The following is a 17,219-nucleotide window of genomic DNA, read 5'->3' on the forward strand; positions in this document are numbered from 1 at the left end:
CTTGTCACATTTTGCATCTACATAATATTCTTTCTTCTCTCCTTATAGTGTTTATCAAGATTCCCCTAAATACATCAATGTTGTCCACCTAAACTACTCCCAGTCATGGAATATGTCACATTTTCAACACTTGTTAATTGGGGAAGTTACCCCAAATTCTTTTTTGGATCAAAATAATGATAATTTCGTATTTATGTTCCCTGGTTTTGGACCTTCCACTTGTGGAGACAGCCCTTTTTGCATCCTTCCAAGGGATCATCTTCATGACTTCATGATCACTACTATCTAATAAAGACAGTCGATCACTTGCAAGGAATTTTCAGTTAGTTTATTAAGTTTGTTAAGCGGTATTAGTTTTGATATGATGGGTTAATTAATTAGACAAAGGAAAAGAAGCCAACTGTGACGATTAAGGGTTGTTCACTATTAAAAAAAAGTATACATAGTTGACACAGAATGGCTCGATCTTGTTAAAGTCTCAAAGGCAGCATCCTGCTCTCTAGCTGCAGCGTGACAGAACTCTGGTGCTGATCTTCCCCGAATTTCTTTGGGCCTATTTTCCATCTGAAGAAGACAGCTCCCTGATAACAACTCTCCCCTACAAGGACCACTTGATGAGGACTGGTCCCTGACTCAGAGTTCTTGTTGATATGCCCTATTTTTAGGGACTAGTAGTTTAGGCTGTGTCAATTACATATTTGAATCCTTTTAGCCAATGAGCATGGAACAGCTACTCATGACTTCAGGATAACTGTTCCGCCCTTGCCAACCTGCATCCGAGGGCTCGTGTCATGTTTAAGAACAAAACATTTCTTTCTCTCAACACTACATTGATAATAGGGTATACATGGTGTCATGGTGTCTTTGACGTTAACTCAGTGGAATGTCGCGACCTTGATGATCATGGGGATTGTTGTGACCTTTTTTGTACCTTTCCTTTGTCTTCACTTACTAGATGTTTGGAATTCTGGTTACTGCTGTAACACCAATTAAATGAGATCTCTTGTTACACAGGAAACAGTAGGGAAAAAATCAGTTTCAAAGGGGCATCAATTTCAACACAGCGTTCATTTTTCTACAGCAAAGTGTATGAATCTATCCATTCTTTCCTGACAATTGTAACTTTCCAATTCCACGCCATCCCTACAAATCAAACTTGTCCTTTTCCTACAACCATTTAAGATCTTTGCATTCTTTCGATTCTCACCACTTGTACAGCCCCAACTGTAATCACCGCCGAAAGCTCTTCCACTCTGTAACATTCTAGCCTCCTTTAAGAGGCACCTTGATACCTCCCAATTGATTCAGCTTTTGGTATTCTGTTTAATATTTTCTTCTGTTTTCCAATGTAAATTTGTTTGATGGTGCTACTGTAAAGCACCATTTTGTGTTTTACTACTTAATGGCAATATAAGTTGTTAGCTCGAAATTCCGGTAATAAATGGAGAACAAGAATGAAAAATTGGACTCATTAGTGATATTTTATGATATTATTCAGTGTGCAACACAGATTTGACCCCCCCCCCAGTACAATATTTGGTGCTCCACAATCCCAACTAGCACCCTCTCTTAGCCTCGAACATGTGTTTACCAGCATCTCCTTACAGGTTAATGGCTGGCTGCTCCAATTCCACACGTGTTTGATAATTTCCACGATTGGAATGATACAATCCTTACAGTGCAGAAAAAGGATATTTGGCCCACTGAATCTGCACCAACCCTCCAAAGAGTATCCCAGCCAGACCTGGCCCCACACCCTATCCCTGTAAGCCCACATTTAGCCCATATAGCCTGCACATCCCAGGACACTGTGGGACAATTTAACATGGCCAACTTATCTAAACTGCACATCTATGGACAATGGGGAGAATGTATAAGCTTCACACAGTCGACCAAAGCTGGAATTGAATCTATGTCCCTGGCACTGTGTGGCACCAATGCTAACCAGTGAACAACCTATTGTTTAAAATTGAAAAAATGTAAAGGCAGGCTCTGAAGGACATTTGTCTGACTTCATGGTTTCTGTAGAAACCAATTGCTCACAGAGACATGGGTGGCAGTGGTAGACATTGAATGATTGGAGAATGAACAGAGACCATACAGAGTAAAGCAAGCTGTGGAAGTGCAAGAAGGGGAGAAATGTCCTCATCAGGGAGCCATCTCCTACCTGAACCTAAATGAGGAAATTCATGTGATCCTGAACTTGGTTAAGAACATCACCAAAAATAAATCTGCCACTTCTGCGCCTACAATTCCAATTTCAGAGCATTACAATGACTCCTTTGCTGATAGCTGTGAAGGTGACTGTGTAAGGAACAGTTATAGGTCTGACTCCTTTCAGGCTTCCGCTCGAGATATTTGCAACATCTCATGGCTTGCCATCCACTGCAGTGGAAGCAAGACTATTGATCCTCTCCTTTCAAAGAGAACTGACTGTATTTCATTCACTCACATGAGAGAAAGTTAGCCTTAGTGAGAGTACAACTTTGCAAGGATTGTAGCATCCTCATGGGGAAGAAGGCCACTAACTGCTTGCAATTTGCTTTGCTAGTGCCACATGTCAACTTTGCCCTTTTCTAAATTTGGGAATTCCAGTTGGTATGTGACTATAAGTGAATCTTGCAGCTCAGTGCAGTGTCTTTTCAGCAACACAAAGCTAGCAGTAGTTGCTGTGCCGATGATATGGCTGATGTCCCTGAAGCACAAATACCATACTTGAGCGAAGCATGTATACAATGAAAAGCATGCTATCGTATGAAATGAGAGTGAACAGGCCATTGGCATATTGAAGCAACATTTCTACTGTATGGCACTGCAGATGATCATTGACAAAGCTTATGTTAAACTGTACAATAGTAAATAGCTTGCTGCGCAATCTCACTATTGTGGAGGACAGTCCACAGTGAGCAGATGAGGAGCAGGGCTTTGAGAAGGAGGAGGAAAATGAATGTATGAATGATTTATCATCCCATACATCAAGGGAGACACACAATCCGGTGCAATTTTGAAGTGCAAAGGAATAAAAACAAAGTACTTAAATAGAGTTCAAATTCTTTGGCTAGGATCTCAAAAACATGGCTTCCCTGCTCTGGCATGCTACAGCCAGGAGTCCCCACTCTGGGCAATGACACTGCTTTAGTTGACAACCCACCACTATCCCAGGAATCCATGCATTGGACCTGTGAGCCATGGGTCATCACCTACACAGCTCCGGCTTCCCCACAACGTCAAGAGGATGAAAAGAAAGAAAAAGAAAAAAAATTACAAAAAGTTTAGAGAGCCTGGAGTCTGTCTGGAGCAGACAGGCTCAGCCCAAACACTACCTACTGTGTCAGCACTACCTTCTTGTGAGATGTAAACAGAGAAGAGGACAAAAAGGACAAGAAAGAAGAAAGCCTAGACAGTCCCTTTCTGCCTATCCACCAATAAAGAAATCACCTGAGTGTGATACCAATAACCACAGCACCAATTACCCAATCTAGAAGACAAAAACACAAGCCAGCATCAAGTTAACCATGAGAACCCTAGCCAGCTGCTTTGCAGTGTATTTTTATTCAATTACAGCACAGGGACATCACAGGCTAGACCAGCATTTATTGCCCATCCCTAATTGCCCAGAAGGCAGTTAAGAATTAGTCACACTGCCGTGGGTCTTAAGTCACTTGTAGGCCAGACCAGGTAAGGATGGCAATTTCCTTCCCTAAAGGACATTAGTGAACCAGATGGGTTTTTCCAACAATCAGCAATGGATTCATGGTCATCATTAGACTCCTAATTCCGGATATTTATTGAATTCCAGTTCCAACGTGCGCCATGGCAGGAATCAAACATGAGTCTTCAGAACATTTCATGGGTCACTGGGCTAACAGTCTAGTGATAATACGACTAGACCATCACCTCCTCACCAGCTTATTGTGAATACCCCCCCCCCAGATTGCAATGAGACATCCATGTGCACCTACTTCTGACCTCTTGTGCGTCGCTATTTTAATCATTCCACCATTAGTTTCCATGCCTTCAGCCACCAGGACCCCATGGTCTGGAATACACTTCCTGAGCCTTCATGCCTCTCTACCTTCCTTACCTCCTTGAAGATACTTCTTAAAACCCAACTCTCTGGTCACTTGAACTTATTACTCCTTTTGTGGTTTGATGTCATTCTTCATTTTATAATCATCCTGTGAAAAGCTTTGATATAAGTTGTGAAGCAGGTTATTTGTTCTTTGACACTTTACAACACAGTTGTTCAGAATTCCGTCAATTTTTTTCACCTGACTTAAGACGTGAATAGATGCATTGACCTTGGCCTGCTAACAGACCTTAACATTTACTGATACTGTGGTTTGTGGCATTTCTAACCACAGAATAGGATCTTCCCTATGGCTTTAAGAAAAGGATTCACTCACTGACTAATGATGGCATTGAATGCATGGAGCAGAATCTAGCAGCACGTTTGCTGTACTTTCCTTAGACCCAACATTGCTGCTTAAAACATTTCTTCTATAATAGATGGTTCTGTTTTTGTTTACTTTTTTCAGTGTGATTATTTAATAGCTTATGTTCCAAGTACATGCAAAATTTCCTAAAGCTTTAAAACTCTACAGAAATGAAGTGTTTTTTTGTCTGAACCAAAACTAGAATTAAATTTTGATATTTGAACAGCAACTTATAATTATACAGTGCCTTTGATGCAATGAACTGACGCAATATGCTTCACTCACTGGGGTTTTAGTAAGACAATTGGGACACTAGGCTACATAAGGAGATATTGAGATAATGGGAACTGCAGATGCTAGAGAATCTGAGATAACAAAGTGTGAAGCTGGATGAACACAGCAGGCCAAGCAGCATCTTAGGAGCACAAAAGCTGACATTTTGGGCAAAGGCCCTTCATCAGAAAGGGTCTAGGCTTGAAACGTCAGCTTTTGTGCTCCTGAGATGCTGCTTGGCCTGCTGTGTTCATCCAGCTCCACACTTTGTTATCTAAGGAGACAGTGACCTTGTCTTTACAGTCAGCCACTGGGCTTGTTATCTCTAGCAGTGAGGAATTGAAGTGCAACATAAGTAGCCCATTGCCATTGCCATCCTGCCCATCCTGACAATACCCTGGGTGGATATAGTATCCACTAGGCTGCCCACTTTTAGGCCTATTGAGGCCCTTATCTGCCTGATTCAGGACAAGTTAAGGGCTCCAGTTCACTTCCACCACAAGGCAGTGGCGTCCCTCTGTTCATGTGTCCACCTTTTGCAAGTTCGCTTAGCCACACGCTTTGTATAGCTTCTCACCGATGTAAATCCTACCTTCACTCATTCAAGGCTTTAAAGAAGAATCCTACTTCCTTATGTAAAGGTGCACGCTGCATGTGTGTCATATGGTGTAAATGCACGGTCAGCTGATTACAAATGTCACTGATTGTGATGTTCTCTAAGAACACGTCCCTGAGTGAATGGCAGGTCTCCTCTAAGAAGGAAGAAAGGGGTAGTTACATGTTTGTGGGGGATGGTGGGGGCTGCATGAGTGCCTTGTGTACATCAGGGCTACCCCACTCAGAGATCACTAAATCCCACACACCCACCCCCAACATCTCAGCTTTGCCCTTTTCTAGATTGCATACCTTCCGCTACCTAGGGCAGCCAGTCCAAAATAAGCCTGACTCACTTAGGTCTAGTGGTCATCTCCAATTACTGTCAACTCTTCTCCTCTGGCCCTGTTGGGGTTGCAAGAGCTGCCACACAGTCAGGGTTGGCCAACAGCTCTTGAGGACGGTGTTTCCTTCCGCTGAGGGTGCAAAGTCCCACCCTCAGCTTGTTAAAGCTACTCCAGGGTGACATCACTGTGAGGCAGCCTTGGTCAGAAAGTGATTGAGTGGTCTGTTTTCCCCACTGCTCCTGAAATATTTGGCCCTTTAGAACAGAAGGTCAACTTGGGCAGATAATAAGTTTTGAAGATAGTTTTAAGGAAAAAAGAGAGAGAGAGAGAGAGCAGAAATATTTGAAGAGAGAGTTTGACAGCTGAAGGGACAATCAGCCATGTTTGGTGATGATGACTGGGATATGCAAGAGACCAGAACTGAAGGAGTCTACAGGGATAGGGAGGAGCTGATCAGTGGAGTGATTTGAATGCAAGAACGATCATTTTAAATTCGCTAACAGTGTTCAGTTAGAAATATTCGTATTCTGAGCCATTGCCTTCTATTGACCAAGTTGTTTTATAAGGGTACGATGAGTTCTGTTAAACATGTGTTGATCTGCGCATGTGAGAAACCATTTTTTGTAATTGAATCTCAAAGGAAATTTGTTTCCTCCTCTGCCTGACAGCTTTTAACTATTATTATGATACTTAGATTAGATTAGATTAGATTCCCTACAGCGTGGAAACAGGCCCTTCGGCCCAACAAGTCCACACCGCCCCTTGAAGCATCCCCCTATAACCTACACACCCCTGAACACCGCGGGCAATTTAGCATGGCCAATCCACCTAACCTGCACATCTTTGGACTGTGGGAGGAAACCGGAGCACCCGGAGGAAACCCACGCAGACACAGGGAGAATGTGCAAACTCCACACAGACAGTCGCCCGAGGTTGGAATTGAACCCGGGTCCCTGGCGCTGTGAGGCTGCAGTGCTAACCACTCAGCCACTGTGCCGCCCTTACTTAGTGTAGCATTGTACTGAAGCAGCAGTAATGCTGATGTCAGCGCTTTTTAAATTAAGGAGGGCATAGATAGAAAAACTGCCAAATGTGACAAGGTCATTCAGACCTTTGATTTTTATTTTAGTTAATAGTGTAACCTAAGCCTGGAAAAAGTTCAATTGGCACAACTGGCAGCCAAAGGTGGCCACTGAATTTTTATGATTGACATTTACCACCCCGCTGATAATTGTCAATATGGAACATTGAAAGATGAGCTCACGAGGGCTCACATCATAGTTGGGATGATGATGAAAAACCCTATCAGAATGTTTACAATTTAAAGAGGAGCTGACATTGACAAAAGCAGCGCAGTTCACCAAGCAAGCTGAACTTCATAAACAAAACCAGCAATTACCCATGGGAACAAGGGGCTTTCTTGCACCAGGCTACCAGTACCAGCTTGCTCCTGCCTGTCAGTCTGGGAGCTGCCACTGTGCCAGAAATATCACAGTCACTTATCTTATCCCTGTTGTGTTGGGAAGGCTCATGGTCACTGCCAACACTGAGCAGCCAGCACCCTGATTGGCCAACCACATGATTGACTAGCACACTGACTGACCAGCACCCTGATTGACCAGGACCCTGACTGACCAGCACTGACTGACCAGCACACTGACTGACCAGCACCCTGATTGGCCAGGAGCCTGACTGACCAGCACTGACTGACCAGCACCCTGATTGGCCAGGAGCCTGACTGACCATCACTGACTGACCAGGACCCTGACTGACCAGCACTGACTGACCAGCACTGACTGACCAGCACCCTGATTGGCCAGGAGCCTGACTGACCAGCACTGACTGACCAGCACCCTGATTGACCAGCACCCTGACTGACCATCACTGACTGACCAGGACCCTGACTGACCAGCACCCTGATTGACCAGCACCCTGATTGACCAGCACCCTGACTGACCATCACTGACTGACCAGGACCCTGACTGACCAGCACCCTGATTGACCAGCACCCTGATTGACCAGGACCCTGACTGACCAGCACTGACTGACCAGCACCCTGATTGACCAGGACCTTGACTGACCAGCACTGACTGACCAGCACCCTGATTGACCAGGACCCTGACTGACCAGGACTATGATGGACCAGCACCTTGACAGAGCAGCACCCTTATTAACCATGATGCTCACTGACCAATACCCTCACTGACCAGTACACTGGCTAGCCAGCACACTGACTGACTGGCACCATGACTGACCAGCATACTGACCGACCAGCACACTGACTGACCGGCACACTGACTGACCGGCACACTGACTGACCAGCACACTGACCTACCAGCACACTGATTGACCAGCACATTGACTGACCAGCACCATGACTGACCAGCAGCCTGACTGACTGGCACCCTCATTGACGAGCACCCTGACTGACCAGCACCCTGGCTGACCAGCTAGGCCCCGACTGGGGATCTCCTGACTGAGCAGCTTGCCCCTGACTGTCCAACAGCGCGAAGTGCATACATGCCACAAGAGCTTTCAATCTGTTGCAAAACAGATTAAATGAGACCACTCCAATCTGCAAATGCCCAAGAAGTAGATGTCAGCAAAGAACAAATTACAAGAATCTCAGGTAAAACAGTAAACTGACAAAATGGTTTCTGGTATGCAGCAGACATGGGTAATTGTAAGAAAGCTGATTTTAAAGTGGATCCTGGAGTAGGCATTCTTTCGGCATTCTGGGTGAACCCTGAATTCTTTCAACCATCTCCCATCAAACTTCAAGGTGCAGGAGGCACCATAATGACGACATAAATACAGATTCAGGCTTTCCTTAGCTATAACGGCAACAAGACCATTGATACTCTGTGTGTAAATCCCAATCAGCATTGTTTTTTACTAAATCACGATGCCAGTACAATTATGAATTCATTGACTCATAGCTGCAGCTGACATTGAGGTTGACTCCTTTACCCATCGAGCTAAGCCTCACCACCTCTCCGGTCAGAGGTAGGTGTTACTGATCTGTCCTTTCTGTTTGAGGAATGGTTGGAGGAAGCAGGGAAAAGATATTCCAAAAATGACAGTCACCAGCCACATGAGGGCATTCTTGAGCTTACTTTGCTCTCCCAGTAAAGAGAATGAGCCTGCTGCAGTGTTGGATGATCTGCTGGAAGAATTCCCAATACAGGCTATACCCTTCCACTTCACAAATAAAGATTGCAAAGTTTCTAGTGCCTTTTTGATGAAAAGCAGTCTTGTTTTAATGAAGGAAATAAAAGGTCTACTTATCCCAAGAGGTGCAATGATGACATGCAAAACAATTGCAAGCAGCCAGAGAGAAAGGACTGTTTAATTGCAAATTGGATCAAACCGATACAAAAAGTTCGGAAGTTATCAATATGTTCAAATGTAAACTGGGATTTGCAATTGAGTCTCATCAGCAAACTATGGGACCATTTACATTTTATTTTATTGAAGAAGTAAATGCCCAGTTGTCAAAGATTATAAAGCTGAAGTGTACCTTGCTTAAAGCCGACCATCAAACTGAACTTGAAAATATTAGAGTTTAGCAAGAATTGGAGAAGTCTAACTACCTAAAAGAGATGGCTGAACTGAAGTTCCAGCTACAATCAGTCACCTAGTGCTATGAACCGATACAGAGAAATACACACATAGGAAATGGGGCAAAGAAGGAAAGTGAACATTCTACATTAGACTAGTGTACAATTGTTGTACTACAACTAAAAGAAATTTCACGAGCATCAGACAAAAAAGTGCCGCTGTTGAACTTTCAAACAAGTCTGCAGAGCAGAGAACTATGTCGCTACTTCCTATAGATGCTGGTCCAGACACATTCCATTGTTGAAAGTGCTGTAGACTTATTTTCTGCTGGAGAGTGAGCCATCACTATTTGCAGCAAAGTAGCCTCACGCTGATGCAATTGTGGAAGTGAGGCCACTAGTTACAGGAAGAGAAATTCTTACTTTTGGAGTGAGAGGGAAATCTTCATTTTCTTGTCTCTGGCTTTGTCTTCATGGTGCTTTCTGTCTTTTTACCATCAACCAAATTTATCGTTTTGACCACATTGTAACATAGATGGAGATAAAGTGGAGGATTTCAATTCTTTGTGCTCCTTTTCAAGGAGGTGTGAGTGTATAAGTTGAGAGAGAGAGAGATAATGGGAACTGCAGATGCTGGAGATTCCAAGATAATAAAATGTGAGGCTGGATGAACACAGCAGGCCAAGCAGCATCTCAGGAGCACAAAAGCTGACGTTTCGGGCCTAGACCCTTCATCAGAGAGGGGGATGGGGGGAGGGAACTGGAATAAATAGGGAGAGAGGGGGAGGCGGACCGAAGATGGAGAGTAAAGAAGACAGGTGGAGAGGGTGTAGGTGGGGAGGTAGGGAGGGGATAGGTCAGTCCAGGGAAGACGGACAGGTCAAGGAGGTGGGATGAGGTTAGTAGGTAGCTGGGGGTGCGGCTTGGGGTGGGAGGAAGGGATGGGTGAGAGGAAGAACCGGTTAGGGAGGCAGAGACAGGTTGGACTGGTTTTGGGATGCAGTGGGTGGGGGGGAAGAGCTGGGCTGGTTGTGTGGTGCAGTGGGGGGAGGGGATGAACTGGGCTGGTTTAGGGATGCAGTGGGGGAAGGGGAGATTTTGAAACTGGTGAAGTCCACATTGATACCATATGGCTGCAGGGTTCCCAGGCGGAATATGAGTTGCTGTTCCTGCAACCTTCGGGTGGCATCATTGTGGCAGTGCAGGAGGCCCATGATGGACATGTCATCAAGAGAATGGGAGGGGGAGTGGAAATGGTTTGCGACTGGGAGGTGCAGTTGTTTGTTGCGAACCCCATCCCCCCATCCCCCTCTCTGATGAAGGGTCTAGGCCCGAAACGTCAGCTTTTGTGCTCCTGAGATGCTGCTTGGCCTGCTGTGTTCATCCAGCCTCACATTTTATTATCAGTGTATAAGTTGAGGTGTGTTTAGTCTTGAATCCATTTATCCCTGATTGGTCTTCATGGTCTTTACAGTAATGGCCCAGGCAGCAGCTGCCATGAGAAGCTGCCACCTCATTCCACCAACGTGTTTGCCTTTGAAGGAGACAATATGGGAGTATGTACATCCCATGCGTCTTTCAAGAGGCCGAGAACACTGTGAGGGATTGATGTCTTTCGTGAAAGACACATGGTGTGGCTGGGCATGGGGGTCGAAGCAGTATTTGGATGGGAACTGTTCATGAAAAGAGTTAATTTGGAGAGAGAAGTAGAGTAAAAAGATAACTATAACCAATACTCTGAATAACAACGTCAAAAACCACATAACACCAGGTTATGGTTGACAAGTTTAGCTGAAAGTGCAAGCTTTCACAGCTCAGCTCCTTCCCCAGAGGTGTGGTGTGATTTTTGACCTTGTCCACCCCAGTCCCACACTGGCATCTCCACATCTGACAACAGCTACAGAGCATCTGCAAAAGGTGCTACATCATGATAATGTCAGATCACACAGATCTAAGAGCAGATGGAAGAAGGTGCCAGAGAATGCATCAGACGTTACAACCATCTTCTCAGACATTGGAATTATGTTCTATTATGAGGAGCGTAGGTCTAAAGGGTAGGTATGCATTCTCCACAAATCCAATGGATAGTACTTCCTGGTATAAGTGAAGAGAAGACAGTGCATCTCAAAAAATTTAGTTGGTTACATTTACAAGTGGTTCATATTGGGTAGTTCCAGACCAATGTTAGTTTAATATTCAGCAACAGACAACTAGACTGTGGATGGATAGGGATAGGAATTGATAGTGATCCTCGTAATTTCTGCAGTTTAACTGGATTAAAATGTGAAAATGCCTGGATAGGATGGATTGGAAGACCTTTTTACCTTAGCCAAGAGGACAATAACCAGTGGGTGATAAAATCAGTAGAAATGCACTGACTCAAAGAAGTACAGAAGCATAAACTCTCTTCATCTTTAAAAAGCATATGGAAGTATACTTGAGGCATTATTTTGCAGTGGGCTACTAACCAAGAGCTGGAGGAGGGTGTTAGATCATTTTTTACTGGCCACCATGATGGTCTCCTTCTGGGCTGTAGGTTTTCCGTGTATTTAAACACATTTGTAGGTTATCTCATTGTCCGAAAATGAATAACCAAGTTAAAAGTTATTTTGAAAATTTACCTTCAGGAATTGTAGCTTAAATCATGTCTCAATCTCACCTCCTCCCAGAGTAAATGGACACTCATGTCCATCCCTTAGCTATTATAATCAACCAACTCAAACAATATCCTTATTTGAGGAACAAAATCTAGAATGCTTGGCCTTCTCTGCACCCAATGCCAGACCCCCATCCACTCTCAATCAATCAAATCCATTGCCCTTCTAGGGCAGACAGATGCTCCTACTCCCTAAAGACATTCCATTCAAAATTATTACATGGAGTCTTTTGGGACCTGACTTGGTGTTCATTTGTTTATGTTGATTCTGTTACCACGCACGTTCGTTAAGAATATTGCATGCTATTCATCCTGTTTAAACCTACTAGCATCGACAGTCATAGCCACAACAATGTGCAGATCAATTGTTGTCATACAATAGACTCTGAAACTGAATGTGACAGTTTTACACCATCTTGCCAACTACTGGTTTAATGGCTTTCGTTGTTGTACTGTTATGTTGCTGTGAAATGGGATCATTAGTATTCATACTTGTAATGGTGTTTGCTTAATGGGCATAATTGGATCAAGGGGATGGTGTACTTGCCATGATGAAGGCAGGAGGGAAGTGATCACATTAATCAGCTTCCACTGTTTTCAACATCACGGATCTTATGCTGGATGCAAAATGTCATAATGCCGTGTTAATAATTTGCATCTAAAAATTTCCAGGAAAATCATTATTCTTCTCTCGAGTCCACATGCCAATTGAGTTATTTATAATTTTCATCTTCCCTTAGAAACAAAAATTAAGTTGTTTTTGATTTTATCATCACAAATGACATGGGGTAATGGAAGCAGAAAGTGCTTTAGCTTCTCATTTCTAAAGAAGAATCCTATTTGACTTTGTTTCTCTCTCCACTGAGGCTGACACTATTTCCTGTGCTATGTCTTTCCATTTCAGATTCCACCATCTGTGGTCTTTTGATTTTATTAGATTATTTGAAGCCTTAAAGTACAGATCAAAATCATGGAGTTGTCACATGCCTGAAATGCTCTGATGGTAACATCTCCAGGAAGATGTCAAACCAGATTTGGGAATTTTCACCCAAAGTGTTCAACAGATTCCCAAGTTCAATGAGCATTGGCGGTAGGAGGCTTGGCTGGTATTGTTGCCGAAGCTTTAGCAGCACATCTCGGACCTGGCAGGGTGGTTTGCAGCTAGCCTTTATCTGTGAGTTGGACCGACTGCTGGAAGACAACAGGGAGTGGAGAGCTGTGGGTATGTTTGGAAGAGGGATGGAGTGTGGCGGCCAAGGGGTTATAATGATCTTAAGGAATACAGCAGACCTGTGAGAAACGCTCATCTTACTTCTCCTGGGCCATAACGAAGTAAATTAAGTATCAAAATCGTAGCTTTTTGTAAGTGGGTGCTCTTTAAAAAGAAACAAATTCTTTCCTGCAATGCGAACAATGTTGGCAAGGTCAACATTTATTTCTCACTCCCAATTGCCCTTAAGAACATGGTGAACGAGCTCTTTTGAGCCACTGCAACCCATCTGCTCGGTTTGACACATGGATTTGGAAGGGAATTCTAAGATTTTGATCCTGTCACAGTGAAGGAACAATGATACGTTCCAAGTCAGGTTAGTGTGAAGTTTGACCAGGCCATCATAATCACTCTACAACCTGAAAGCTATTCATAGCCACACTGTGCTGTGGTATTTTGCCTACACAGCCACTGTTCCCTTCATCAACTTGTAATGCTGTAAGTATTCATGCAGTATCTACTTAATTTTCTTTTTAATTCCTTCTCCTGTATTACATGCTAACTTTATGATGTTGAACAATAATTCAGTTTTGAAAATAAAATGTGTGCATTGACATTTTCACGACGGAAAGGTAAAAAACCTGTTCCCAGGGGTACAGACAAGGACCTGGTTAATAAATGGCCTGCTTAACCTGTAGTAATTATAGGATTTGATCAAGGTCTGATGGTTAAATTTTAAGCAATGGTTTTTCATTTATTTTAAGAATTGCATTCTTCCACTGTTATTAGGTGGCACTTAATCATTAATTGTTAAGGTCATTTATAACATGTATTGCAAATATTTTATAATTTAGTAATCCTGTCAGAGGCCTAAAAATGTTTAATAAAATATGAATGAGGAGTGATGATCCTCTATTAATAAGTAAGCATGACTGCTATTTGCAACATGAGGCTGATTCACACTTGAAGCCATGAGCTAAAGCATGTATGGGTTAAATATCGTTTCACACAGCACCAAAAGCACCCTAGGTATTAGCATGCCAGTCTTGCTTTAAATCTTTATATTATTGTTCATCAACAAAGACTGTGGCCTGCAAACTCCATTAAAACTCTATCCCAACAGTAGTACATATTACAATTTTGGCAAATAGACCAGCAAATGAATGCATTCGTCAAGATAGCAATAAGAGTGATAATAATGAATATGAGGACAGGGTGATGTACAATGCACAATGAAGGAGGCTGCCAATATTACCAAAGGGTGCTTAATCATGGATGCTAATTGGCGTAACTCCAAGGGGAGAGAGAAAGGAGTTATATGAGACTACCTACAAAACCTGGGGGACCTAATTTAGACAATGGCATGTAACATTCAGTAAGTTTTTTGAACTACGTGTGTGCAACATATAGAACTAAAGGAACTCCATAGGCATGGAATTTTCCGGGGGAGTTGTATATTGATCTTATGAAATGCTGTGTCCGTTCTCTGAAAGCAGAGAACTTGCAGTTTCAGGGCAAGATCAACAGCCACAAAAACTGAACTGGAAGGCATTCACTTCATATTCCTCTAGTTATTCTTGGAATGTGGGTGCCATTAGCAAGCTATTACCCACCTCAAAATAGAGAAGGTGGAGCTGAACTGCTTCCATGAACTGCTGTGATTCATTTCATGTAAGTATACCCATGGTGCTATTAGGAAAGGAGTTCCAGGATTTTTATCCAGTGAAAGTTTCCAGTGTATACCAAATAAAAGATGCACTGAAGCAACTCCAAGACATCTTTGGCAGCACTATCCAGGTTAGTGACTACTATAACCTACAACCCCACAACAAGGTCAGCAGGTGTAAGGGAGCAACAACATCTGCAAAACCCCTTCCAAACCAGCGATAAGGCTTGAAGTCAAGACAGCGCATGGTTTTGAAGGGAATTCACAGATGTTGTTATAACTAAACATCTTCTGTGCCGGAACCTACCTGATGCTACCTCCTCGAGCTCACTGACTGCGTCTTCTAATGCTAACAGATAATTTCACTGCTGTTGAAAACCACATTAAATAGCAGGTACAGGTACAAAGAGCAAGAAAATGAGAAAAAAAGTGCATATAGTCTTAAATGTTCAGGTTCAGAATACCTGGTTGAGAATTCTTAAGTGATTTAAGGACAATTTATTAGGAAGCAACAGTTCAAGAGCAATCCATATGTTAAATAGGATATGCACAGAGATAATGGGAACTGCACATGTGGTTGTTTGGAGCGGTTTACTGATCCAGGAGGACAAATGGATAGATAGTGCATATATTATTGTGCATCTCTATAACTCGTAGAGTTGAAGTGTTCGGAAATCTTTCCCCTCATTTTCCCGCACTTTCTTCTGATTTTTTGCATTTTTCAAAAAGGCAGCTGTTTGACAAAGACTGTCCATGCCTCTGAGCATCCATTAATATATTTAATTTCTAAAGGCTGTTTGTTTACCTTATGTCAGTCACTTGCTTGAATAGCTTTGGCCAATCGGCAATAGCGTCGTCACCCCACTGTCCATTACTTTAGCTCAAGGTCATCTTTTAATTTATCTCATACTGGAACCCTTTTGTTAATCTTTACTAGATACTTGGAGAGACAAGAGGGTACAGGATGCCACTTTATCGACAAAGAAATGTCAACATGAAAGCTGAAGATTTCGAGGCAGTATTTATATGATTTTTCCAAAGAGAGGAGATACATTTAGCGCCAAACAAATTCAATAATATTCCGAGAAGTTCCAATAGCTTTCACAGTGCATTTATAATCTCCTGGATGACCTAGAAGGCTTTAGAGACAACAAAGTTCCATTGAAATATAATCACTTGTATTCCTCACATCAAAGTTCCACAGACAGTGGAACAATGACCAGAATAATCCGATTTCTTATTTTTAGCACAAAAGGCAAAGTCCTGCTGAAGCTGGAAATTTGAGATATAACAGAAAAGTTGGAAGTATTCAGAAGTTTATCCAGCAACTGTGGAGAGAAAAGTAACAGGTAGTGTTTCAGATTTGTAATGTTCTGTCAGGTGTTGAAGATTTTAGTCATATTGGTTCAGCAATAAATAACTCTCCTGTTATTCTTTGAAACAGTCGTATATCAGATTATTTCCAAACATCTGAGAAGACAGACAAGGCGATGGTTTAAGGTTTCTTCCGAATAACAGCATCTCTGATATTGCACTCCTCCCTTAATATTGCAGGTAATGTCAGCTTGGATTGTGGGCTAAAGTTTCTAATGTGGAGCATGAACCATCAACATTCAAAATCAGGGAGGCAGGTCCTATGCACTGAGACAGGCGTGGCATCTTTTGTTTCTGTAGGTACATCGCTGATGGTTCATATTTTCTGGTAATTTTCAAATTATAAGCCATCATGTATATTATACAGGGATAGATGAGCAATCCATGGACCAACTGAGTTTATAGATGGGAGGCTGGGAAAGCACAGCAGGTCAGAAAGCAGCCGAGGAGCAGTTGGGTCAATGTTTCAGACTGAAATCCTTTAACATGGCTGGGGAGGGGGAGGGGAGCACAGAAATGAACAGAGGGAGGGGAGTGGGTTTGAGGGGAAGTGTAGGATAGATGGTGATAGGTGGATGCCTGTAGGGGGTTGTTGTGATTGGTCCATGGGAAGGGTGGAGTGGACAGGTTAACGGGAAAATGGACAGATTAGGTCAGGTCAGGTGGGGGAGGGCTGGACATGGGTTAAAGGCTGGGGATGGAGGGATTTTGAAGCTGGGGAAGCCAATGTTAAAGTCATTGGGCTGTAAGCTTCCGAAGTAAAATATCAAGTGTTGTTCCTCCAGTTTACATTTGGCCTCACTTTGACAGTGCAGGGGCCAAGGGTAGACATGTTATCAGGAGAGTGGGAGGGGCAACTGGAAGGTCAGGTTGGTGGGTTCTTGCAGAGCACAGAAGCTCCGTGAACCAATCCTCGAGTCTATGTTTGGGTCACCCTGATATAGTGGAGACCACATCGGGAGAAACGGATGCAATTTGGAAATGTTGACTTAGCTGCTCCTTGGATGGTGTCTGACCTAGGGTGCTTTGCTAGCATCACACCTAAAGACACTGTCTTCCAGGATCTGCAGTCCTTATTGTCTATGAACAATTGAATTTGCTGC

At 43.1% G+C, this 17,219-nt stretch overlaps 1 long non-coding RNA gene across 1 annotated transcript; it reads left to right on the forward strand.

Moving 5' to 3' along the window:
• The first annotated feature begins 13,475 nt into the window (after positions 1-13,475).
• On the forward strand, positions 13,476-16,284 carry LOC125451619 (uncharacterized). The gene is made up of 3 exons (XR_007247334.1): positions 13,476-13,574; positions 15,990-16,091; positions 16,187-16,284. It is a non-coding gene; the product is annotated as an uncharacterized LOC125451619 (long non-coding RNA).
• Positions 16,285-17,219: the final 935 nt, after the last annotated feature.

The sequence above is a fragment of the Stegostoma tigrinum genome, chromosome 5 (genome assembly GCF_030684315.1).
Source record: "Stegostoma tigrinum isolate sSteTig4 chromosome 5, sSteTig4.hap1, whole genome shotgun sequence".
Taxonomy (NCBI): Eukaryota; Metazoa; Chordata; class Chondrichthyes; order Orectolobiformes; family Stegostomatidae; genus Stegostoma; species Stegostoma tigrinum.